Genomic DNA, 14,094 nt, shown 5'->3' on the forward strand with positions numbered 1-14,094 from the left:
CAGTCCTGTGCCAGCCTCACACCTGTGGGGAGTTTTGGCACTTTCCCCAAGTTTACCTCTTCCTATGCATCAACATAGATAGTTTTCCATTTGCGTAGATCTCTTGTCTTATAATAATGTTCTGTAGTATTCTTTATATAAGGCTTTTGTTTCTTTGTTTATGTTTATTCTTATATATTTCATCTTTTGTATGGCTATTGCATGTGGCGCTGTTTGCTTGATATCTTTTTCAGAGCTCTCCTTGCTGTTCAATAGAAATCTGATTGAATTCTGCTTGTTAATCTTGTGTACTACTACTTTGCCAACCCCCTTAATTGTGTCTAAATCTTTATGTGGAATCCTTCATGTTCTCTCTATATAAAATCATATCATTTGCAAACAGTGAGAGTTTCTCTTCTTTTCCTAATTGTATTCCCTTGTTTGTTTGTTTGTTTGTTTATTCTGTTGCAGAATGGTTCTAAGATTTCCAGCACGATGTTGAATAAAAGTGGTAATTTTTGTCTAGTTCCATTTTTAGGGAGAAATGTTTTCACTTTCTCCTTATTCAGCATAATATTGACCTTTGGATTTTTTTGTATATGGTCTTTATAATGTTGAGAATTTTTTCTTATATTCTTATTTTATTGAAAATTTTTATTGAAAACTAATGTTGGATATCATCAAATGATTTTTATATGAATCTTTTGATATGATCATATGGTTACTATACTTTGTCTTTTTTATATGGTAGATAACATATTTTTTAATGTTGTCCTATCTTTTTAGCCCTGGTATCAACCAATTTAGCCATGATGAGCTTTTTTAGTTGTTTTTTACATGTTGTTGGATTTTATTGGCCAGAAGTTTGTGGAATCTCTGATCATGATGGATATTGTTCTGTGATTTTCTGGTTTTGTGAAGTCTTTGCCTTTGGTGTCAAGAAACTTCCTTCCACTAGTTCTTGTATACTCTTCTCTGTCGATTTTATATGTTGCTGTTGCTATTTTTTGCTTTGGGACCTTATGAAATGTATGTTGTTTCTCTTGATAGTGTTAAATATCATTCTCATGCTTTTTTTCTGATTACTTCCCTGTTTTTGTTGATTATTTGTCTTGTAACTGTACTTAGAGTGATTGCCTTTGAGCGCACTGATCAGTTTTCCTTTTATTCCATTCTATTTCACACATTTTTTTATTATGTTGCCTAATTGTAATCCCTAGGTAGTAATAGCTTAATCTCACCTTTACTCTTCTGGGATTCCTTTTCTTTTAAGGGTTTTCGTTGTTGTTGTTGTTTTAAGATCATTTTACTGGGGGATTTTACAACTCTTGTTCCAATCCATACATCAATAGTATCAGACATATTAGTACATATATTGCCATAGTTCTTTCCTAGATATGTGCTTTCTATTGAGCCCTTGGGATCAGCTCCTTTTCTTCTCCCTCCACCCTCCAACCTCCTGGCCCCTTGATAGACTATAGGTTGTTATTCTTTTCATATCTCATACCTACTGCAGTCTCTCTTCCCCTTTGATTTCTGTTGTTCTTCCCGCTAGAGGGGTGTGCTTGGTTTTGTGCCATTCATGTGATTGGTGCCCTCTTTTGGTATCACTGTTCCCACTCCTGTTCCTGAGTTCAGTGTGTCGGGAACTTTATCTCTTGCCTATACCTGTGCACACGCTCCACAGAATTTCAGTTTTTAATATCTTCCATTTTTCTCATGGTTATTTCTTACATCTCTTGAAAGGACCTGAACTTCATTCTCCCAATTTCTGTTTCTGGTAGATTCAGGACCTCTTTTTCAGAGTATTCCATTGGTTTTTATTGATTTGGGTGGTCTACTGTGATTAATTGCTGTTTCCTTTTGTTAGTGGTATGTGAACTGCTGGATAGTCGAGAGATAGTTGGTTTTGATTAGTGATCTGGGGAAGTCTAGTAGGAACTAGAAAACATAATATGGTGAAATAGAGAAAAGGGAATAGAGATGTGTAAATAGGGTTTGGATGGATGGATAGCCCCATGGGCCAGAAAAAATCAGATGTGCTGGTGATGAGTGAGGCTCACAGAAGTTGCCCATGCTGCTGACCAATGGTAAAAAGGCATCTGTAATAGGCATGGCTGCTCTCCCTCTTTAAGGAATTGAGGTCCACTTAGTTTTTAAATTGAATTTCTCACTACCAGGAAGTATAGGTACCTCTCCCAGTGGAACTTCTCCGGAAGTTCCTAAAGAGATCTTCATGTGCCTACCTACTGACCACATTTCCCTAAATCCTACTTATAATTTTTATGAGACTGTTGGAATTCAGTTTCCAGAAATTTTAATTCTGGTGAGATTTTTCAAAAGGGTGAAATCAGCCACAAATTATAGATATGCTCAAAACACCTTAAACAACATAGGTGAGGATTCAAAATGCATATAAATGGAAAAAGGAAATTAAATTTCTTATTAATGTTTTAACTTATTTAAATTAGTGTCTAGGGTTAAAATATAGACATTTCTACCTGTGAAAACAGGAGCAGGTATATATTAGTTTCTTGTAGTGGACATATAAAATTACCACAGGTTACTGACTGAAAATAAAATAAATGTATTATTGTATAGTTTCGAAAGCAGAAGTCTGAAATTAATCACACTGAGCTAAAGATACTGGCAGGTTTGGTTCCTTCTGGATATCCTAAAGACACTTCCTTGTCTTTTCAATTTCTCAGATGCCACTTGCATTCCTTGATTAATGACATTGATTGTAATTCAACCCCTTGTTTACATGGTCGTAACTTCTCTGAAAGTTTCTGATTGTACTTTCTTCCTCTCCAGAGTCTTTTGCTGTTTACATTATTGAGCCTACCAAATATTCCAGTATAAAATTCCCATATGAAGCTATTTCATTAAGTCACATCTGCTCTTTGGACATATAGGTAATTATCACAGATTCAGAATATTAGAAAATACTTGATTGTGGGGCAATTTAGCCAACCATAAATTATCCACAGCATATTGCTAGTGATGTGTGTTCTTATTTAAATTAGAGGAGGAGCACCAAATCCAGAAGGGTTGATACACAATAGGTAGACAAGAAATTCTATTGCATGTTTCAAGACCCAACGTCTGAAGAAAAGAGTTTTTGTGTGGACTGAATCTTCCTCTCAAAGTAGATAAAGACGTTGACTGCTCCTTCCAAATATAGTATAATAAAAAATGGAAACCTGGAATAAATAGAGAAAGAAGACAAGACACAGCAATACAGAGATTCGAAAAGGGAGGACATCAGAATAAAATAGAGAGTTCCCTTCAAGTTGACCCCAATTTATGTTGACTGTATGTAAAAAGAGCAAAATACTGTCCTGTTCTAGCTCATGCTCATTGGTACCAGAATTCGATTCGTGTCCTTTACCAAAATAAATCATTGTTCTTATCAGACACAAAAGAGACCCTGGACAATTGTATTAAAGCCTCTGGAATGTAGATGTGCCATGCTCTAAAAGCTTGGTAGGTCAAAGCACAAAACTGACTTGGCTCAAGACTTAAAGGTTCAGAGTTTGTTGAAGGATTCTGGGAATTTTCTCCTCTGTTTCCAGTAGATTAAAGGAATTCTGGGGAATGTAGATGATGCCAGTTCTTGTCTCTGAGGTAATAACTATGTAAAATAGCTGAAAGGTTAGGAGAAGAGAGAAGATGTGCCTCAGGCACTCCTCTGAACTGCAGACCCACTCAGGTATACAAGAGACCGCTCTGCGTATGTCTCTGGTCTGGCTGTCTCTCCAGCTAGAGACAGCTTTGTGCCTCTGCCTGGTTCTATCCATGAGCACCTGTTTGAAATTTTCCTTCACCTGTTGTGCCCATCTATTTCATCTAGAGTCCCTGTGACCCTCATGGCTGTTCTCTACTAAATACTTGCATGATGTTTTGGGATTAATCCCTCTTGATGATTTTTCCAAATCAAAATGAGTTGGGCAATATTCTCTTGTTTGGCATAGGGTTTTCATTGGCTAATTTTTGGAGGTATATTAGCAAACCACCCCTAGCCTGTGTTAATCTGGAAACTCCACAGAAACCTGCCCACCACAGTTGATCTTGCTGGCCCTTGAAATACCAGTGATGCAGCTTCTAGCTTCTCAGCAATATACAAGCTACCTCTAAATAAATACCAATTCCAACTCATAACTACAATATAGGATGGGGTAGCATTGCCTCATCGGGTTCCAAGACTAAAATCTTCCTAGAAGCAGACTGCTGCATGTTTGTCTCTTGAATATGGTCCAATACTTAATCACTGTTCCAGAAGGAATATCACAAACTGACAAGTAGGTGGTGGGGATCAGAATTAGAAGAGAGGAAGTAAAGAGACATGGAAAATCCTGGAACTACTTTTCTGCTGTTTCCTGTAAGCCAGGATTTCCACTAGAGGCCATTGAAGACCATTACCAAACACAAGGAAAAAACAACACTCATTCTATCCCTTGGACTCCAAATCGTAGTAACCTTATGTAGCATTTTCAAGGCTATAAATATTTACTGGAGCATAAAGCCTCATCTTTCTCTTGCAGAGAAGTGAGTGGGGTCAAATTATTGGCATTGTTTCTATCCAAGTTTAACCTACTCTACCAACTTGGCTCCCTTTTGAAATGCCATAATCCATGAGCAGATCTTTGGGAGAAAAACTCATAAGGCAGCTCTACTCTGTCCTTCTGGCATTGATTGGATAGTACACAACAATAACCTGAAACTATAAATTGAAGATAAAAATCATTATTACTCTGAAATAATGTCATCCAATTTTGGTAAAAATGCTTCTTTGGATAAGTTCTCCAAGTTCATATTACCATCTTCATCATTCATGTTTAATAAAAGACCTCCTCATAATAATTTTTATGTATACAAAATAAATGCATACAGCAACTAATGCTTATTTCAATATTGCAAAGTTGGAACGATGGTCATTCCATTAAATTATTTTCTTTTAGTGAATTATTTGAGATCTTGAATTTTAGGAAGAATTTAGATATTTTACTTTTCCATATACACTTATGATCTGAGAAATAAATAAACACTTGTTAAACTGAATTTATAAAATCAATACCTATATTTTGAAGTGAAGTAATAATTAACTGAGACATTTAAATTTTAAATTTTGTTGTGAATAATAATAATTAAAGAGAATTGATATTATTAATGATACATTTACTACCAGCTATTCCTAATAGCTCCATAGCTTAACTACCCTCTGTCAGTTTATCATACTATGATGACTTATATATCGCTCTGATTTTGGAAGATATGCCATTAGTTTTTCAAAATAGCAGCAGTCACTCATGGTGGATAGGTTTTAGGAGAACTTCCAGACTAACACAGACTAGGAAAAAATGGTGTGGTAACCTAATTTCAAAAGTTAGCTGAGGAAAATCCTATTGATATCAACCAAATATTGTTTAATATTATCCTCGAAGATGATTCCCCTATGCTATAAGACACTCAAAATCCACAATGTCCATAAAAATGAACTCCGGTGTGTCACCAATAGTGCAGATGGCGCAGGACCAAGCAACATGTTGCTCTATTGGACTTGGAGTTGCCGTGAGTTGGGACCCACTGGATGGCAACTAAGAGCAGCTTTGTCTGAACGGATAGGTTTCAATGTATTCTAACACAACTATGAAAACAAATAGACATTCCTGGATCTTGAGCCTGTGAAATGTAAGCATTGTCAAAATTTAAATGAAAAGCTAATTAAGATTTATCAAAATAAGCTATCTTCTGATGGATTTGTAAGGCTTTTTCCTTATTATATGTTACTAAAAAGAATCAATCCTGCACATTCTAGAATCAATGATGTAAAAGCATGGTTATTTGAATATTTATTCAATAGAAAAATGAGTTTGTTTTATCATGATCAAAGTAAACAAAAGATAAGTAACTATCAGGAAACAAGATCTTCTAAATTTATAGATAAATATTAGTTATGGTCATGCCTTGTCCTCTATTTGAAATATTTTTTCATAGAATAGAAAACACCAGCAATAACAATATTTTGATTAATGTACAGAAATCAGTTGAATTCCTGTGTACTACTGAAGAGATCCTTGAAAAAGAATTCAAGAAAATAATACCATATATAATGTCAACACAAAAAAATGAAATATGTAATAATAAATATAACCAGAGAAGCAAATGAGTTATAACAAGAAAACTATGGAACGTTGTTGCAAGAAATTAAGGGAGACCTACCAAAATAGAAGAATATTCCATTTTCCTGGATAAAAAGGCAAAATACTGTGAAAATGTCAAGACTACCCAAATAATCTATAAATACAATACCATTCTGATCCAGACTTCAGCTTTATTCTTTAGAGAAATGGAAATACTAATTGCTAGCTTCATATGGAGAGGGAAGAGACCTATGGTAAGCAAAAATCTTCTTAAAAAGGAGAACAAATTAAGAGAGTTGTCACTTCCCAACCTCAAAATCCATTACACAGCCACAGTAGTTCAAACATTCTGGCAGATATACATAGATCAGTGGAACAGAAGAGATAATTCAGAAATAAATTTATTACAAACAAATTATCTTTGACAAAGGGCCACAAAAACATTAAATGTAAAAGAGTCTCTTCAACAAATAGTGATGGCAGAATTGGATCTGCATCTTCAGAAGAATGAAACAAGACCCATGTCTCAACCCATGTGCAAAAACAAACTTAAGGTGAATCAAAGACCTAAAAGTAAATCTCAGAACTATAATGATCTTCAATGAGAAAATAGCGACTAATTTCAGGACCCTATTTTAGGATATAGACACACTGTCAAATATAACTAAGGAAACATGCACTGCAGAGGGCAAAATAGATGACTGGGATCTACTAAAAAGAATACACCTGTGTGAATAAAAAGACTTCATCAGAAGAGAAACCAATAAGTGGGAACCATTTTTGACAATGAAATAATGGACAAGGGACTAATCTTTAAAATCTATAAAAAATACAACATCTCAATAAGAAAAAGTTGAATAGCGCAATTAAAAGGTGGCAAAGGACATGACCAGATAGCTGAACAAAGATGACACCCAACTGCCAGCAAACATGATGAAGTGTTCATGATTACTAGCCAACCATGAGGTGCAAATCAAAGTAATGATTAGGTACCACCTTACACTGCCAATGACAAAGACAACTAACCCTGAAGACACCATCTTGCTTTATCTTTTCTAAGTATAGCATTCTAGCAATACTTCACACAAGACAGGTTTTTTATTCTCTGGCAGTTTATGGTACTTTCAATATTCGTCATCAACACCATAATCCCAATGCATCAATTCTTCCCCAATCTTACTCATTGACTGTCCAGTTTTCACATGCATGTGATACAATTGAAGATATTATGGACTAGGTTAGGCACACTTTAGTACTCAAAGTGTCTTGCTTGCCTTTTCACGCTTTAAAGAGGTCTTATACAGCATATATTTGCCCAGTGCAACCTGCTGATCTTATTTCTTTTTTCCTTGAAAACATTTCATTGGCATACACTTCACATATCATGCAGTGTAATCATTCAATCATATTAGAACATTTGTGCAATCATTGCCACAATCATTTTCAGAGTACGTTCTTTTCATACTCATTTTAGTTAGCATCTCATATCCCCCTTCCCCCCCTGCTGTGCCCTTATCCAGTTACGGACTTACAGATGAGCCTTTACTGGATTTCATGTACAGAAAATCATACAGAACAAAGCACAACCATAGAAAATCCTACAAATCAGACAAACCAGCCAACCAAAAACCTTAAGACCAATGACTAAATAAAGCATAAAAGAAGTTCAAGAACAGAGAAAGCATAAAATATTTTAAAATGCTTTCGTGAACATTGGTTGTGGAGCCAAATAAAGTGGAATCGTTTGCAACTTCAACTTTTCTCCATTTATCGTGATGTCCTCTAGGGGTCCATTTGTGAGGAGTTTGTGTTTCTTACATCAGCTTACAATCCATTCTGAAGGATGTAGTGTTTGCTTCAAATTCTCTTTGCTTTCAGCAAGCAAGGTTTTAATATCTGCCTATAGAAAACTTGTAAATGGGCTTTCTGGTGGTTGGTGAGAGCTTTCTTCTAATCAAGATGCTTCCTTTGCCTTTACATAGTGCGGTTTCTTGAATTATTTGCTCAACATACAGAATTAATAAATATTATAAAAGGATACATCCTTATTACACACCTTTTTTGATCTTATAGCTAATTCTAGGACATTTTAATTTCATCATTTTTATATTTAGAAAAAAAATATCAGGGGGAACCTAAAAAATAAAGTGAAAACGGCTATGACTGTTTAAAGCCATTTAAAAATTAAAAAGAAAACATACTAAAAATGGATATGTCAATCACAAAATAATGCAAATGAACAGCAAAGACTTTTTACAGTTTCACTTGTTTGACTGAAGTAACAGCTGACCAGAAACATCTTTCAAGGAGAAATTTAATGTGAAAGAATTTTTTTCTTATAAGCAAGAAAAATAAGTTGCTTTTCAAATTTAATTACCTTAAATTGATGTCAGAGGAGTCAGTTTTAAAAAAAGAAAAAGTAGTTTGAAATGTTGGTATTAATTACAATTCCAATTTTCCTTTGTGGATAGAGTTGCATTCTGGTGTTTCTCCCCCTACCTAGCCAATTTAAAAGCCGTTAAAATTTGTGGATTATTTCAAATTATTGGACAGCAATTTGAAATCGCCAGTAGCTCTGCAGGAGAAAATGAGGCTTTTGGTTCTCATAAATTTTTAGAGTCTCAGAAACGTACAAAAGCTACTCTATATGGTCACTATAAGTCGCCATCAACTCAGTGGTGGTAAGTGTGGTTAGAGGGAATTGTTGGAGGCTCATTGGTTGAAGCACTCTGCGGTCACTATGAGTCAGAATTAACTCTATGACAATCAACGTTCGTTGTTGTTGTAAAGTTTGGGGGGAGACAGGGTCATTACTCTTGACCAGAGCAGATCTCCAGGTCCTTCTCAGTGAGGGCAGCTGGGAGGGTCAAACCATGGACCTTTTGTTCAGCAGCCAATTGTTTTGCCACCAGGACTCCTATTGTAAATCAATAATTAATGTATTTCCAAAAAAGAAAGCACCACATTCAGGTGGCTCCACTGGCACATGTGTGTAAGAAATTATATCAATTTCAAGAATCTATTCCAGAAAATGGAAGTAAAGAAAATGTTTTCTAATTGATACTCTGAGGCAGAATTACCCTAATACACGTCATCGTCAAAAGAGTAGGAAACTCCAGATAAACATTTCATAAACATCGCTGCAAAAATTCTCAACAAAATGTTAGTAAGTAGAATTCAACATTATATATAAAGGATTATTTTTCAAGATCAAATCGGACTTAACCAGTGGTGGGATTCAAATCATTTACCAACTGGTTTGCTGCCCTCATCACCATTTTAAGTCTGAAAAAAATGATATACCCAAAGGCAGTTTATTGTTTCATGCAGTTGATACTTAAATAAGAACAATAAAATAAATATACAGGATAGATTATGTTAGATGAAATAGTTTTAAAGTACTAATGAAAATATTAAATAATAGATATTTAAAATATTTCCATATTGCTTCCTGATTGGCATCCTCACTTGCAATATTCTTCACTTTTATGTAAGCATCATCAGCTGTGTGATTTATCCTTAACCTTTTTTCACTATAGGAGTAGGATCACATTTCTTTAGAGATAGGCCAATTAGACAATAGTCATTTTGTTTGATATATTAGAAACAAGTGATTTTACTTCTCAGAACATAATATATCCATCATTAAAAAATTATTTTCTGCATCTGCTGGACAATTGTCCTAAAAATATTTTTAGGTCATTGAACACTTTCAGGAATTGTGTAATTTGCTCCTACTATCTAGTGGGAATTTGGGGCATAACACAAAGTTGAAATGAATGACAGTGTGCCACCACCCCCCTTTTTTTTGGCCCTTTTCCTCTGTATTATATGTTTGCTATATTTTTATTCCCTTGTGTTTGTTACGAAGGGATACAAGGGAATGGAAAATGGTATTCCATCAAAATTACAATGAATAAATATTACAAGTAAAATTCCATCTATTTTTTATACTTATGGATAGAATGAACAGGTGTTTAGAATACACTGTTGCACAGAGGAAGTTTTAAAAAGAATAAGGAACGTAAATTTGTGACTTCCATATTGGGTGCCTGCCCAGCCACCTACCTCAGAGAGAACTCTGATCACAGTTCCATTTTAACCACTGGAGGCTGAATTAGGTATTGCTTCTGCACCAACCGTGCAAATGGGCTGACTCCCACAACAGCATTTTTCCTCATATGCAATATTGGTTCACTTTTAGAAACCAATCAATGGAACCCCACACAACGACAGGCTAAAAAATAACAACAAACAACTGATATGAACATAGCAGTTTGTGCAGTGTTCAACAGAATGCAAGAACCAGTCATTGTATACATAAATCTCAGTAAATTAGGGATGGAAGGCAACGTCATCAATTGAATACAGAATACCAGCAAAAATTGGAAGGCCTCAGCCAGTTAGATTGAGAAAGATTATAACCAGTGTTTTATTCTGTTTGCATAGGGTTATTATGTGTCGGAATCAAAACAATGGCACCTACAATATCATCCCCACAAATTTAGTAATCCCCATCCTGAGTGCCACGAAATAGGATTCCTCCCTTGAAGATTCACCATCTCTATTCAGCATTTAACATTGTGTTCTTTTGTCATTGCTCGGTGCCTTTCAGTCAGTTCTGATTCTTAACAACCCGATGCACGACAGGATGGAGCCTCAAATGTGTTCTTATATTTGAGTCCATTTCTGCAGTCAATTTGTCAAGCCATGTCACTGATGGTCTTTCTCTTTTTTATAGCCCCTCCATATCACCAAGAATTATGTGTTTTTCCAGGGACTGGCCTCTCCTGGAAGGACCCTGGTGGGCTAGTGGTTACACCTTGGGCTGTGATCCATAAGGTCTACATTTAGGAACCACCAGCTATTCCTTGGGAGAAATGTGGGGTTTTCTACTCTTGTTCACAACGGCAGTCTCAGAACCTCATAGGGGCAGTGTTGCCCTGTCCTATAGGCTAGCTGTGAGTTGACATCAACGGAATGGCAGTGACTAAACAGAAGTAGGTCTTTCCTGATAACATATCTAAAGTATGTGAGACAAATTCTCACTCTTCTAACTTGTCAGGAGCATTCTGCCTGTACTTCTTCCAAGACAGGTTTGTTTGTTATTTTGGTAGTCCTTGGTCCTGTTAATAGTCTTTGCCAATATTTGGGTTGTACATGGTAATAAAACAGGGATGGTGATTATGCAATCAAATGTACCTTATTATAATGACAAAAATAATAAGTATATCTTGTTTGTTGATTTTTCTATTGTTTTGGGTTTTTTTTTTTTTTTTGGTTTCTCAGTTAAATCACAATCAAAGTCAAAGAGCAGTAAAATGATTTGTAAGACTTGTCATGACACGAAGCCTTTCACTGCTCCGTGTTAACCTCTGGCTCTTTCCTGCTTACTCTGCACCTGTCACTTATATTCTTGATAACTTCCAGAGCATGTGTCTAAAAGCCTTTGTTACTCCTTCTTAGAATGCCCTTCTTCAGATCTCATGGAAACATCCATCATACCTCAGTGCATTCTTCTCAGCAAATGCTATGTAAAACTGCAGTTCTCTTATCTCTAAACACTTTCCTTTTGTATCTCTGATCATAGTCAAAAATGTTTTGTACTTATTTCTTCATATTTTTATTACTCCAGGAAGGAAGTTATGTAAAGGCTAGGCGTTTGTCTTATTTGCTTTTGCTTTCCCACTGAAGTATTCACTGGCATATAAGTCAACATTCAAAAATTATTTTTGACAAAGAGAATGGGCCATGAAAAAAATACTTTGTTGAGCGAATTTTAAAAAGTAACTCTGAAATCCTGATACATCCTGTCTCAGTTCCTGTAACTTTTTATGGTACTGATCTAATAACTTTAATTGTGTTCTTTTGTGCTAATTATCTCAATTGAATATTTGTTTGGAGAGACACAGTATAAAGGACAAGTTTCTCTTCAAATTTCAGTAGCTTCGGGTTATGAAATGATGTTTTTTGCCTTCTTTTTGCTGTTGTTGTCTGAACAAGAATACTTTGGTGGAAATAGATCACAGCAGGAGGATGGATTAGTGTAGTTAAAAGAAAAAGAGAAGCTGCAAGACCAACATTCACTTATTTCTGTTTCACTGTTGACTCCAACAGAGCACAATCATTTTTCCTCTTTTCTTTCCCAACATGCCTAATTTGCTATACCCTCTCCATTTATTGATGATTCTTTGCCAGTCTCAAAAGCTTGCCCCCTGCCTGGAGAACTCTGTCTCCACAAGCCAGTTTTCCCTTTCCCTGTCACCTGACATTTTTCTCTTGGTCATCCTCCCCTCCATCAAGTTCCCAATGACTACCACATTCATGTCTCTGATGTATTTACAGCCCACTCAGCAGTGTATATTAACTCGATGTACTCTTCAGAAAACCTACATCTAATAAGGCTACTGATATCCTGGAAAAGGGTCTTTGTCCTCTGTTACATATACGATACTGAATTTGCTTCTCTTAAGGGCCAACTCATACATTCCTTCCTCTCTGTAATTGTCTTTTACCAACCTAACCATGATTGTCTACACTAATCAGAACTGTTTTCTGACTTGTATTCTCATTTTAATTTGATATCACATTATTTCTAAGGAGTTCTAGTGGCACTGTAAACTACATGTTGGACTGCTTATCACAAACCCACGATCTTCCCCACAGAAGAGAAATGAACTTTCGAGGTCTACAAAGATGTTCAACTTCAGAAACTGTACAGGATAACTATGAGTTAGAATCCACTTGATGGTGGTGGATTTGGTTTGGGGTTTACATATTATAAGTATTTGTTTCTGTTTCTGTATTTAAAAAATACCTTATAGTATGGTTTGGGGCATTTTATTTTGAATTTCATTTTATGGCATTAACTATTTTCAAATAAATTTCATTAAATTAAGACACCCCCCCCCCAAAGCCCCAGACAATCCAAATGCATAACTATTAAATCACTTCTGAATCATAGCAACTCTAGAGTAGAATGGCCTTGTATAGTTCCCAGTGCGGTACATTTTAAAAGCATTGGTCAGTCTGCCACACTATGTTGGCTTGTGTGCATCCCTTCCAATGGCCACAAGACTCACAATTATGGGTGTTTATAAGGGAAGCTATCAGGTTGCAAAATGGTAACAATTCAGTCCTTTAGTCGCTTGCACCTCTGCTCAGTCCTGCTAGCAAGCATGTTGTTCTTGTCCTTTTTCTTTCAGCTGCCTGGTCCCTAGTCCTTTGTCTATGAGAGTCAGGGTTTGCTTATGTATCATGGTCTGTCAGCCTCCCCGCTTCTGTGCCTCTGACGCTTCTACCACGTCGGACAGGGACCTCACATTTGCCCTGCTAGTGGCCCGTCTTTCTTGTTGGTGTAGGATGCTCTCTTCCTACTTCTGAGATGTCTTTAATATAGACATTCCCAGAGGAATGGAAAACAGAGTAATCCCCTCTATTAGTGTTTCACATATTCTATTCACCTGACCACACCTAATTATTTGGTGGGAGTTAAAGATAAATGGATAGGAGACCCATAGGTAATTTCACTTCTCCACTGGTATTATTAAGTCAGAGGAAACTCATAGTGAGTCTATGTACAATAAAATGAAAGATTACCCATTGATGGGCCTTCTCCAGCATTTTCTTTGTTTGAGCACACTGATTTTCAGCGCAAAAGAAAGATGGGAAGGAAGGAAATAAGGAAGAAAGACATTTGGGGAAAGAAGGAAGGAGACAAAGAGCAAGGAAGGGAGAGATGGGAGAAAAGAGACAGACAGAAAGGGAAAATTAGACAGTCGTCAATCCTTCTTGTCAAGGGTCTTTCTCATTTTGGCTGACCCTCTACTTGACCAAGTATGATGTGCTTCTCCAATAGCTCTCCTGATAATGCAAGATGAAGTCTTATCATGCTCACTTCTAAAGAGCAAGCTAGCTATACTTCCTCCAAGAAAGATATTCTCTATTTCTGGCAGTGCTTAGGTCTTTTATT

This window comes from Echinops telfairi, unplaced genomic scaffold (genome assembly GCF_000313985.2).
Source record: "Echinops telfairi isolate 266 unplaced genomic scaffold, ASM31398v2 ScPeMD7_2;HRSCAF=8, whole genome shotgun sequence".
NCBI classification, from domain to species: domain Eukaryota; kingdom Metazoa; phylum Chordata; class Mammalia; order Afrosoricida; family Tenrecidae; genus Echinops; species Echinops telfairi.